Here is an 11,806-nt window from a genome sequence, read left to right on the forward strand (position 1 = left end):
CGGAGCCCAGCAGGTCGAGGCTGCAGTGGCCGGGAGCGTGCCACTGCCCTCTAGCCTGGGCGACAGAGTGAGACTCCAACTCAAAACAAAACAAAACAAAACAAACAAAAATAAAAATATGTATTCAAATTGTTTGATTTTTTTTTTTTAAGAGGTAGAGCCTAATTCTTCTCCCCTTGTATATGGATTGGACTTTGTGATTCATGAATAGAACATGGTGGAAGAGATCAAAAGTACTGTGGCTTCCAACTTGGTTGCTCTCTATTCAGTCATTTTCTCTGGGAGAGATCAGCTGCCATGTCATGAAGAGAGGTCCCATAGTGAGGAACGGAAACCTCCATCTAAAAGCCACGTGTGTGAGCCATCTTGTAGCAGATCCTACAGCCCCAGTCAGTCCTCCAGATAACTGCAGCTCAGCCACCATGGTAGTGGCCACCTCATGAGCAACTCTGAGCCAGAAGCACCCAGCTAAGCTACCACTGAATTTCCAACCTTCAGAACCAGCATGAGACAATTGTTCTAAGCTACTAAGTTTTGGAGCAATTTGTTACATGGCAGTAGATAGCTAATAGAATGATAAAAGGGACAATTCATCAAGAAGACATTCAAATCCTGAATCTGCACTTAGCTTCAAAATATATACTTGTAAAGCCTGACAGAATTAAAAACAGAAATAGATTAAGCCATCACTAAGTTGGAGACTCCATCTCTTCTTCTCAGTAATTGGTAGAACAAATAGGCAAGAAATTGGAAGTCTTGAAAAACAACATCAACCAACATGCTGAATTGGTTTTTGTAGAATACTCTACCCAGTAGTAGTAGGTTATGGATTATTTTCAAGTGCATGTGGAAGATTCACCCAAATAGACCATCCCCTGGCCTATAGAAAAAGTCTCTGTAAATTTTACAAGATTGAAATCATAGAGAGTATGTTTTTTGACCACAAGAGAATCAAACTAGAAATCAGTAACAGAAATCAATTGGATAAATTGTCCAAATATTTGGAAATTAAACTTCACACTTTTAAAATGACACATGATTTAAAGGAGGAATCGTGAAGGAAAAGAGAAAATATTTTGAAATGAATGAAAATAAAATCACAACGTATCAAAATTTGTTATACAGTTAAAGCAGTGCTTGAGGGAAATTTATAATTTGATATACTTATACTAGAAAAGAAAAAAGATCCAAAATCAATGATTTAAGTTTCTACCTGAAGAAATGAGAAAAAGAGCAAATTAAATCCAAAGTGAGAAGGAAGAAAATAATAAAGAAAAATCTTATAAAATAGCAAAAGGGCAACTAATAAAAAAAAACTATAAATCTAAAACTTGGTTCTTTGCAGAGGACAGTAAAATTAATGAAATGAGTCTGATTCATTTTTCATACTTAAAACAAAAAGTTAAAATGACTTTTTGATAACAAAAAAGCTGCCAGGTGCGATGGTACACACCTGTAATCCCAGCACTTTGGGAGGCTGAGGCAAAAGGATTGTTCGATTCCAGGAGGTCGAGACCAGCTTGGGCAACATAGCAAGACCTCATCTCTTAAAAAAAAAAAATTAGCCAGGTGTAGTGGCACACACCTGTATGTAGTCCCAGTTACTTAAAAGTCTGAGGCAGGAGGATCCCTGAGCCCAGGAGGTCAAGGGTGTGGTGATCCTTTATCATGCTAGTGCATTCCAGCCTGTGACAGTAAGCCCTCAACTCAAAAGAAAACAAGCTGAATCCTTAATTGTCCTTTGTTTGAGATACATGGCTTTGTTTTGAGATCTGGGTATAGAGCTGCAATAACGCTTACTTAAACAAGTGTCAGTTACAAGTTTAGTTATGATAAATTATGTTTATTTTTGTCCAAACATTTCAGAAAAATTCCTTTGATAGTTATACTTATGGAGAAATAGTATTTGGAAAAAACCCTACAATTTCTATGTTCTTTATTTTGTCTTCAGTTTTGAACAAAAAAAGGTATGTAGAGCAAGCAGGTGATGAGAAGTTTTGAGATCAAGAGCAAAAACATGTTCCAGGAAAATCCAGTTAAGGATGTCGAAAAACATGTATTGGGTATTTGTAGATTCCATTTGCAAGAAGTATATTTTCATAGTACGTAATTACTGTGAGGTTTTATTCAGATACTAAAGATTATAAAAAAAATACCTACCAACTATAGAAATGATCCCTGAAAGTATAGTCTTTTAATTGCTGGAATATGTGGTAAATTTATATCCTTGCTTGCTTGGTGATTCACTATCTGATTATTTAGTTCATAGACTGTACAGATTTTCGGTTTGCTTATAAAAACCTTAGAATCAAATAACATAATCCAGTCCCCTCATTCAGTTTCCTTTTGCTATTCATCTTATGAAACACTTCACTGATTATGAGCCTTCCAGATACAGGAAGAAATTCTTAAAACTAAACCAGTTCGTTCTGCTATATTCAAATAGTGCTTTTAAAAGGTTTCTTTATGCAGGGGGTAAAATTGGGGGTGGAGGAAGGATATACAATGATAAAACAACTAATAATTAGGATTTTAAGATTATTAGGTGGAATTCAATTTCAAATTCTAATTTTTAGCTTCATTTAACCTCATAGTTTGCAATATCCTTGTCCAACCACTTCTCAAGAATAGCTTCTTTCTTTCTGGTTTTGATTATCTTTCTTCTGGGTATAAGTTTTCACCCCAGGCAAAAGATTTAGAGTTAATAGATTAATAGGGCAGACTCAAGGAAAACTTTATAAGGATTCCTTTTCTAAAGGAATTTTGATGGTTTGATCAGATAGGGTACAATATTCAGAAACAGAAGGAGACTTTTGACTGGCAGAGAAGAACCAGTGTTAAGGACAGAGGAGTATCATTCTTTCTGCCTGTTGTACAGTTTCAGCTACCAGGAATTCTTGATGTGCTGTGAATCCCAGGGATTAAGTGTGACAGAGTAATCGCTACACCCATTATTGTTGGGAATTGTCTGCACTCTTGCTTCTTTTACGCATGTGCCCTTTTCATATTTTTGGAGTTCGCTTTTTTTGACAGCTGTTCATCGCATTTTTATGGTTCAAATGGATCGGATATAGTATAGCTATAACTCTATTTTCTGTAATTTTCTCTCTTTTTACTCTCTAGTATAAGGGTTTGTTTTTGTTGGTTTGGGCTGTATTTATAAAGTAGCAGGAAATAAAACAACAGGCAAATTTGAATTCTGAAATTTATTGTTGTCAAGAGTAAGGTCTAAAGCCATCATAAATTTTCAGAGATATAAAATGAATTGTGTCCATCTGCACTCATTTGGCCTTTCTTTTTGACTTGTTGTAATGAGCATTTCTCTTTTCTGAGTTCTTCTCAACTTATGCTTTCCCTCTTTCTTCTTAATATTCCTAGATGTCTCTTACTGGGATATGCAGTTCTTGATTATTTCTCCTCAGAACTGGATCTTTCCTATGTTTCAGGGAAAAAAAAAAAAAAAGCATGACCTTTCTAGAGTCTCACTTTTTTTTTTAATCAAGGTTTATTTGGCAGTTAGCATTTTTTAAAAAAATGAATGTTGTGAAATCTATAAATTTTCCAACCAAAGTATAGCTTTCTATCATAGTGGGCACTACAGAAATATATGTTGGCTTAATAAAATGAATTTTGTGCCTAGAATTAATACAGAATTGAAAAAATACCAGATTATCAGTGTTCGTAGAAAGGGATCAATTAATCCCAGCAGGCTAAAGACAAAGGTTACATGTTCCCTGCTTTCGTAATTCTACAGAGACTGGCAAAAGTGAACTCTTGGTTACTGGGTCACATTGCATAAGAAAATCCATCCAACAAAATGTATTTATTTGATACCTAGAATAAGCTAGGCACTGTGCTGGTGCTGGGATACAGTGGTAAGCAAGGGAGAGGTTGTCCTTGTCTTCATAATGCTTACCTTCCAGGCTCCCTGAGAAAGCTGTTCTTTTTCTCATCTGCTTCTTTCTTTCTCTTGTTTTCTCAGACCAGTTCCAGGAGTTTTCTTTGTTACATTCTGTTATACCTTACCTTGGAGTTCATATCACAATGTGTTGTATGAGTTATATGTCCATTTTTTTCAGATGGTAGGGGACTATCTTTTTATTCATGTTGCCCCAATACCTAACAGAATGATTAGAACACAGTTGGTGTCAAGATGTTTGTTTACTGAATAAGTCAAACTAGAGCAATGCTGCACAGCCTTTCCATGTTAATGACACATAGAAAATACTGAAGAGACTGAGCCCTGCAGAGGCGCTGGCTTGAGGTTTTCATTACCTTGGGCCCTCAGTGATTGCCTTGCAGACTGAGGGATCTCAGTCTGAGGGATCAGCATCTCAGTGCACCTGCTACCCATTCATGGTACTCTGTGTACTGTATGGAAGCTCTGCACTGGAAAGTACCATGCGCTTTTGGAGGTATGTGTATCTGGAGGTTATAGTTGGAGAGAGTGAGGAAAGAGCAGTGGCCAAGAGCAAGTGTATGTCTGTAAGGCTGAATGGTAGAGTCATTTAAGAATAAAGGCTGAAAAGGAATCCAGGGATTTTAGCATGTTGTGGAGGAGAATAAGCTTTGAAAAAATTCCTGCAGATTAGCTTTGGAAGACGGAACTTTAGCCTTTGAAAAAGATGGTAATTTTTGTAAAAGTCATTCCTTTGTACTTTCTTTCCTTTCTGGTCTCTTAAAACACCAAATGCAAAAAGCTGTTAGTTTTACAAGTCAGTGAATATACCAAAAGCCATTGAATGGTACACTTTAAATGGATGAGTTGCATGATATGTGAATTCTGTCTCAATAAATCTTTAAAAATTTTTTCCACTGCATTTTTAAAAAAATCAGGGTCCCACTCTAGCACCTAGACTGGAGTGCAGTGGCACAATCATGGCTCACCATAGCCTTGATCTCCTGTTCTCAAGAAATCCTTCCGCCTCAGTTTCCTGAGTAGTTAGGAATACAGGCGCATATCATCATGACCAGCTATTTTTTTAATTTTTGTAGAGACAAGTTCTCATTATATTGCCCAGGCTGGTCTTAAGTTATCTTCCTGCCTCAGCCTTTCTAGTAGTTAGGAATACAGGCATGCACCACCACACCTAGCTAATTTTTTTGATTTTTTTGTGCAGATGGAGTCTCACTATATTGCCCAGGCTGGTCTTGAATTCCTGGCTCAAACGATTCACCCACCTTGGTCTCCCAAAGTACTGGGATTACAGGCATGAGCCACTGTGCCTGTCCTCTCTGCTGTATTTGAATTTTAAAAAAATACATCTGAAAGAAAACAAAATACAACAACAAAAAAAACAGTTGCTCTCTATGAAAGGTAGAGTCTACTTAAGAGGTTGGAATTACCAAGCTATGAATATTTAAATGACCAATACTTAAACATTTCCAAATATGAATATTTAGAAATTTACTTGTTTTTATTGGTAACTTGTGAATTTTATAACATTTTATAAATCTTACAGATAGAATTTCATCCTAAGTTATAATCAGGATACTATTTTATTTTGGTAGAAAAGCGTAAGGAATATGTAGGCTATGTAATATAGATTATTGCTTTGATATGAAATCATTAGCCTAAAAGAATTTAAGTAAAATTAATTATTTGGACACTTTCAAAGATTGAATAGTGTCTAAATGGTAGCTATAAACAAACCTATTTTCATACTGCGAATAATGTATTCCTTTTTTTTTCACATAAACACTACCTACAAATTTAGTATGTATAAAATAATGAAATGAAATGTATATATGCCTTTTAAAAATTGTGATACCTTATCATTGATATTTATATTTTGTAATACCTATATTATTTATTTATTGCTGTATAACAAACGACCTCCAAGGTTATCAGCTTAAAGAAACAAGCATTAAAAACAAACAAAGAAAACAATAAGCATTTAGTTTTCAGGAGTCAAAAATCCAAGTGCAGCCTAGTTGGGTAACTCTGCCACAGGTTGTCACAGTATCAGGCAGGGCTGCAGTCTCATTTGAAGGCTCATATGAGTAAGGATCTACTTCTAAGCTCACTCACATAGTTGGGGGAAGAATTTATTTCCTCACAAGTTGTTGGAATGAGGGCCTTAGTCCCTCTTGGGCTGTTGGATGGCATTCCTTGACATATGGATTTCTGTCTAGAGTAGCTCACACCATAGCAGCTGGCTTTCTGCAGAGCAAGCAAGCAAGAGAGGATGAGCACAATGAAAGTCACAGTTTTTTGTAAGCCTAATCTTGATGGTAACATCCTATGACCTTTGCTGCATCTGTTTGTTAGGAATGAGTTGCTAGGTCAGCCTGTACTCAAGGAAAGGGAATTTCACACAGGTGTGAATACCTGGAGGTGGCACTCACTGGGGGCCCCGCAGAAAGTTCTACATAATATATATTTTAACTTAGAACTCATTTTTTTAAACTAAGAATTTACTTAAAAATGTAACAAATTGGGAAGCAATACACTAGAACAATTGTCATGTCACTTTCTTGTTGCCTCACTATCTCTGGAGCTATTGCCCTTTGTCCAGGATGGCTCTACAGCCATTAGAGAGGGGAAACTGGGTAGGGGGAGAGGGGCACAACCCCGGAAGTGGCCACTGTCACTTCAGCTCAGATCCTGTGCCAGAACGTAGTCACATGGCCACATCCAGCCACAAAAGAGTTTTAGTCTTTGGTTGGGCAGTCATGGATTCAACTAATTGTGATATTATTAGGGATGAAAGGGGTATACGTATTGGCGGGAAGCCTCTGCCCATGGCTGTCAACAGCATTGAAATGAATATCGCACAGCCATGCGCTAATGCATTTTACTCGGAGGTGAGTAAAATCATGTTCCTATTCAGAGCCTCTTATTCTTATTTATTTATTTATTTATTTTATTTTTTGAGTTGGAATCTCACTCTGTCGCCCAGACTGGAGTGCAGTGGCCGCTCCCTGCCACCGTAGCCTCAACTTGCTGGGCTCCGGCGATCCTTCTGCCTCAGCCTTCCGAGTAGCTGGAACTACAGGTGCGCGCTACCACACCCAGTTCATTTTGATTTATTGTAGAGATGAGTTCTCGCCAAGTTGCCCAGGCGGGTCTCGAACCCGCGGGCTCAGGCAATCCACTCACCTCAGCCTCCCAAAGGCAAGGGATTACAGGCTGAGCCACTGAGCCCCAGTTTGTGACAAATCTTTTATGTGGTCACTCAGGAGCCAGATCCCTTCCCCCTGTGGCCTTGCCATCCCCTAGGTCCTCAAAATGTTCCACCGAAGATGTTCTGGAATTCCCCACGTTCTGTTAATGGACACAGACAAAAGCATGTGAAGGACCATGCAGGAGTTTTGATGGGTCAGATCTGGAAGTGGCGTGGGTCTCTTCCACCCATGGTCTGTTGTCCAGAACTCAGTCACAAGACCTCCATCACCTGCAAGGGAGGGCAAGACATTTAGTATAGCTACCTCAGAGGACATAAAGAAAATGGCTCTTGTGAATACATAGCCATCTTTGCGACAACCTCCACAGTCTCTGTGAAGCACTCTACTCTCTCTGTGGACCACCTCCAATGTGTCCAATTCATTTCCTCAAGTACCCAAGCACAGCAATGCTTCATCTCCCCCAGAACCTCTAGTACCTTGACCCTGTTGTCTCCTCACTCTCTCTTTTCCCAACCCCCCCCATCATCACTTCTCTTCTTACTTGGCTTGGAGGCTAAGTTCCACGATTATTATAGTTCTCTCTCCATCTGTCTTAGAATGTCTATTGGTTGCTTAAAATTATCTCAGTGAAGCTGAGCTCATGTAACTAGAAATGTGCACATATACCAGAAGCAACTAGTGCTCTGATTGCTGGTGTCGTGATCTAAATAGCCTACCCATATATGGACATATGACTGATTTTTCTTTCCTGGTTTGCAGACATGCCAACTCTCAACTCTATGGACTTTTGGTTTCGTACCAGTTTGTGATATTTGCTTGTTCCTCTAAACCTAGCACAGCTGAATTCCTTTCATCAACAGTTCCTGAAATCCCCTTAAGCAAAGTTATTGCCTTGATCAATCCTACCTGTCCCCATATCTACCTCTCCAGCTGCCACCTACAGCACTCCATCTAAGTAATAACCACAACCCAAGCTGACAATGGAATCTGGACAACAAAAATAAAGAGAGAGCCTTTCAAACAAAAAAAACAAAGTGAGAAAAGATGCAAGGGTGAGGCACAGATAAGAAAGTTAGTTAGATTGAGGGAGGCCAGGTCATGCGGAAAGCAGAGACTATAATAGTAGGTGACTAGAAATAATTACAAGTTTCCAAGAAATATAAAAACATATTACAAAGCTACAATAATAAAAACAGTATTTTTTTACAGGTATTGGTGTGTGACACAGACACATTAATGGAATACAATAGCAAGTCCATAAGTTGACAAAATTACATGAGAATTTAGTATATGATGAAGATAGCATTTTGCATCAGTAAGGAAAAGATAAATCATTTAAGTATCAGGGTTGGGACAACCGAGAAGTCATCTATAAGAAAATAAAGTCGAGGGGCAGGGGGCAGTAGCTCACATCTGTAATTTCAGCACTTTGGGGAGCTGTGGTAGGAGGATTACTTGAGCTCAGGAGTTTGAGACCAACCTAGGCAACATAGCAAGACCTCATCTCTAAAAAAAAAAAAAAAAAAAAATTAACTGGGTGTGGTGACATGTGCCTGCAGTCCCAGCTATTTGGGAGACAGACAGGATTGCCTGAGTCCAGGAGGTCAAGGCTGTGGCGAGCCATGATCATGCCACTGCACTCCAGCCTAGGTTACAGACTCAAAAAAAAAAAAAAAAAAAAACCCAGCTTGAGAAACATAAGTGAGACTTTGTCTTAAAATAGCTGGACATGGTGGGACCTGCCTGTAGTCCTAGTTACTTAGAAGGGTCACTTGAGGAGTTGGAGGTTACAGTGAGCTATGATGTCACCACTACACTCCAGACTGGGTAACAGAGTAAGATTCTGTCTCTAAAAAACTTTTTAAAATTAAAAAATAAAGTTGAAATAATGAGTCTTACACCAAAATAAATTCAAGATAAAATAAAATAAAAATTTGCATAGATAAAAGTTTAGAAGAATAATTTTTATAAATGCTGAGTACAAAAATCATTCTAAGTCTGAAACAAGTCCCAGATATCAAGAAAAAATTATTAAATTTCATTTTTCAAAAGATAAGTAACAAGTTAGTGGGAAATATTTGAAACTCTAGACTGCAGGTTAATTTTCTTAAAATATAAAGATTTCCTCAAATCAATAAGAATGATTTCATAGCCCCATAAAAGAATGGGCAAAAAGGCCAGGCTCGGTGGCTCAACCTGTAATTCCAGCACTTTGGGAGACCGAGGCGAGTGGATTGCCTGAGCCCGTGGGTTCCAGTCTGGGCAACTTGGCGAGACCTCGTCTCTACAATAAATAAAAAACTAGCTGGGCGTGGTAGCATGCACCTGTAGTTCCGGCTGCTTGGAAGGCTGAGGCAGAAGAATGCCAGAGTTCAGCAGGTCGAGGCTGCAGTGGCTGGGGGTGGCCACTGCACTCCAGTCTGGGCGACAGAGTGAGACTCCAACTCAAAAAAAAAAAAGAATGAACTATTGATAAAAAACAAAATGCAAATGGCCTGTAAACATATGACAACATGTTTAACCTTATTCATAATAAGAAAAAAATATAAACTTTACATCCACACTGAGAGATATTCTTTTTTCTCTAATCAGGTTAAACTATGAGGGTTTACGGAGGAGCTCAAATCACTCTATGAAAAAGTTACCTGCATACACATGTTTATTGCAGCATTATTCACAATAGCAGAAACATGGATCCAACCGTGCTGCTCCTCAAAAGAGGACTGGATTTTAAAAATGTGGTACATATACACTATGGAATATTATGCAGCCATAAAGAAGGACAAAATTATGAACTTTGCAGCACTTAGAAGGACTTAGAATCTATAATACTGAGTGATCTATCACAGAAACAAAATGAGTATCACATGTTCTCACTCATAAGCAGACCTTGAACAATTATTATAATACTATAAAAAAGGAATTGGCAATAGTGGGAAACTGCCAGGGGAGGGGGGCAAGATTTGCAGTAGTGGGATACTACCAGGGGAGGGGGAGTATACCTCATCAGCACGGGTACCTGCCTAATGAATATTTGTATATCTAACCCTGAATTGTACCCCACATCTTTAAAATTAAAAAAAAAAACAACTATAAGGGTTTAGTGAGGGTTTGAGGAAATAGGAATTCTCTCACATAGAACTAGGGAGAATATAAATTGATAACTCTTTCTAGAGACTAATTTGCAAAATCAAAATTACATGTCCACATAGCCTTTGATTCAATCATCTTACTTCTAAGGATTCTTCCTACAGGTATACTCACATATGTACAAAATAACTTATGTAAACAAGTATTCATCACAGAACTATTAGCAATTGCAAAAGATTGAGAACAACCAAAAATCCCATCGAAATCTAGTTACATTGGTTTTTTCACATAGTAGTACCCTACAAAATCCTTAAAAAGATTGATGACAAACTCTAGGAATTACTATGAAAGAATTCCAAGATATATTGTTAAATGCAGAAAACCAAGCTATAGAACAAAATGTATGATACGTTATTATTTGGGGATGGGAGGAAAAAAAATTGATAAAATAAGGTCTATATTTGATTTGGTAGCATATACCAATATTATTTTCCTTGGTTTTGACTATGTACTATGCTAATGCAAGGTGTACCCTTTTTGTAACTTCTTGGGATTTACAAACTATTTCAAAATATAAAATTATCCTTAAAAGAGAATTGACATATGTATGCATGAATATGCGTGTTTGCATGTGAATGCATAAACTATCTAGAGGGAGAAATACACACCCAACTGAAAACATTGATTGTCTTTGGGAAGCGAAACTGGGTGACTGGGAAATGAATGGAGGATATTTCTCTGTATACATTTTGTTCTTTGTAAAGTTAAAATCTGTTTTAAAAAACCCCAGCTTTTCAAAGAAGCTTTTGAGAAGTGAGAATACATGATGACAATGAAAGAAGAGAAGCAGAAATCACAAATGAACATTAGTTTCAGCCTTGGGTTTCTCAGTGGGTTTCTCAGTGGATTTCTCAGAATACGATCGCCAGCAGTCAGCATCATGCGCCCCTTTAGATTTCAGAAAGGAAACGCTGACCTTCTCCAGTCTTTGCTTTGTTCTCGCTTTAAAAACGATTTGCTTAGCCAGGCGTGTGGTGTGTATCTATAGTTCCAGCTACTTGGAAGACTGAGGCGGAAGGATCACCTAAGCCCTGCAGGTCAAGGCTGCGGTGGTCATGAGCATGCCAGTGAACTCCAGCCTGGGTGACAAAGAGTGAGACTCCAACTCAAAAAAATAAACAAATAAAAATAAATAAATAAATAAAAACGATTTGCTGAAATAAGCATTTTTATGACACATTAGTAAATGGAGTACCTAGCACAATAATAAATGTTAAAGAAGTTTTCAATTATCAACATGACCTAAACTAAATTTTCCTCCCTTCCAGGGATACTGATAATTTAAATTTTTTTACAGATTTTTTAAAAAAAGATTTTGTCACATTGTTGCAAGAAAAACATTATAATCAGTTTGAAATTGTTTTCTAGCTTTTTAAACATATCCATCTTATTTTATTTTATTATATAGCTTGATATGTTTCAAAAACAAGAAATCCCCGGCATTTAGAAGTGAGGAATGCTCGTGTAATGAGCAGGGTGACCTCAAGGACTGGGATCTTTCAAATTAAAAATTATCAAACAGGCTAAT

The sequence above is a fragment of the Carlito syrichta genome, unplaced genomic scaffold (assembly GCF_000164805.1).
Source record: "Carlito syrichta isolate Samal-C Ts95f unplaced genomic scaffold, Tarsius_syrichta-2.0.1 Scaffold316302, whole genome shotgun sequence".
In the NCBI taxonomy this organism is placed as follows: domain Eukaryota; kingdom Metazoa; phylum Chordata; class Mammalia; order Primates; family Tarsiidae; genus Carlito; species Carlito syrichta.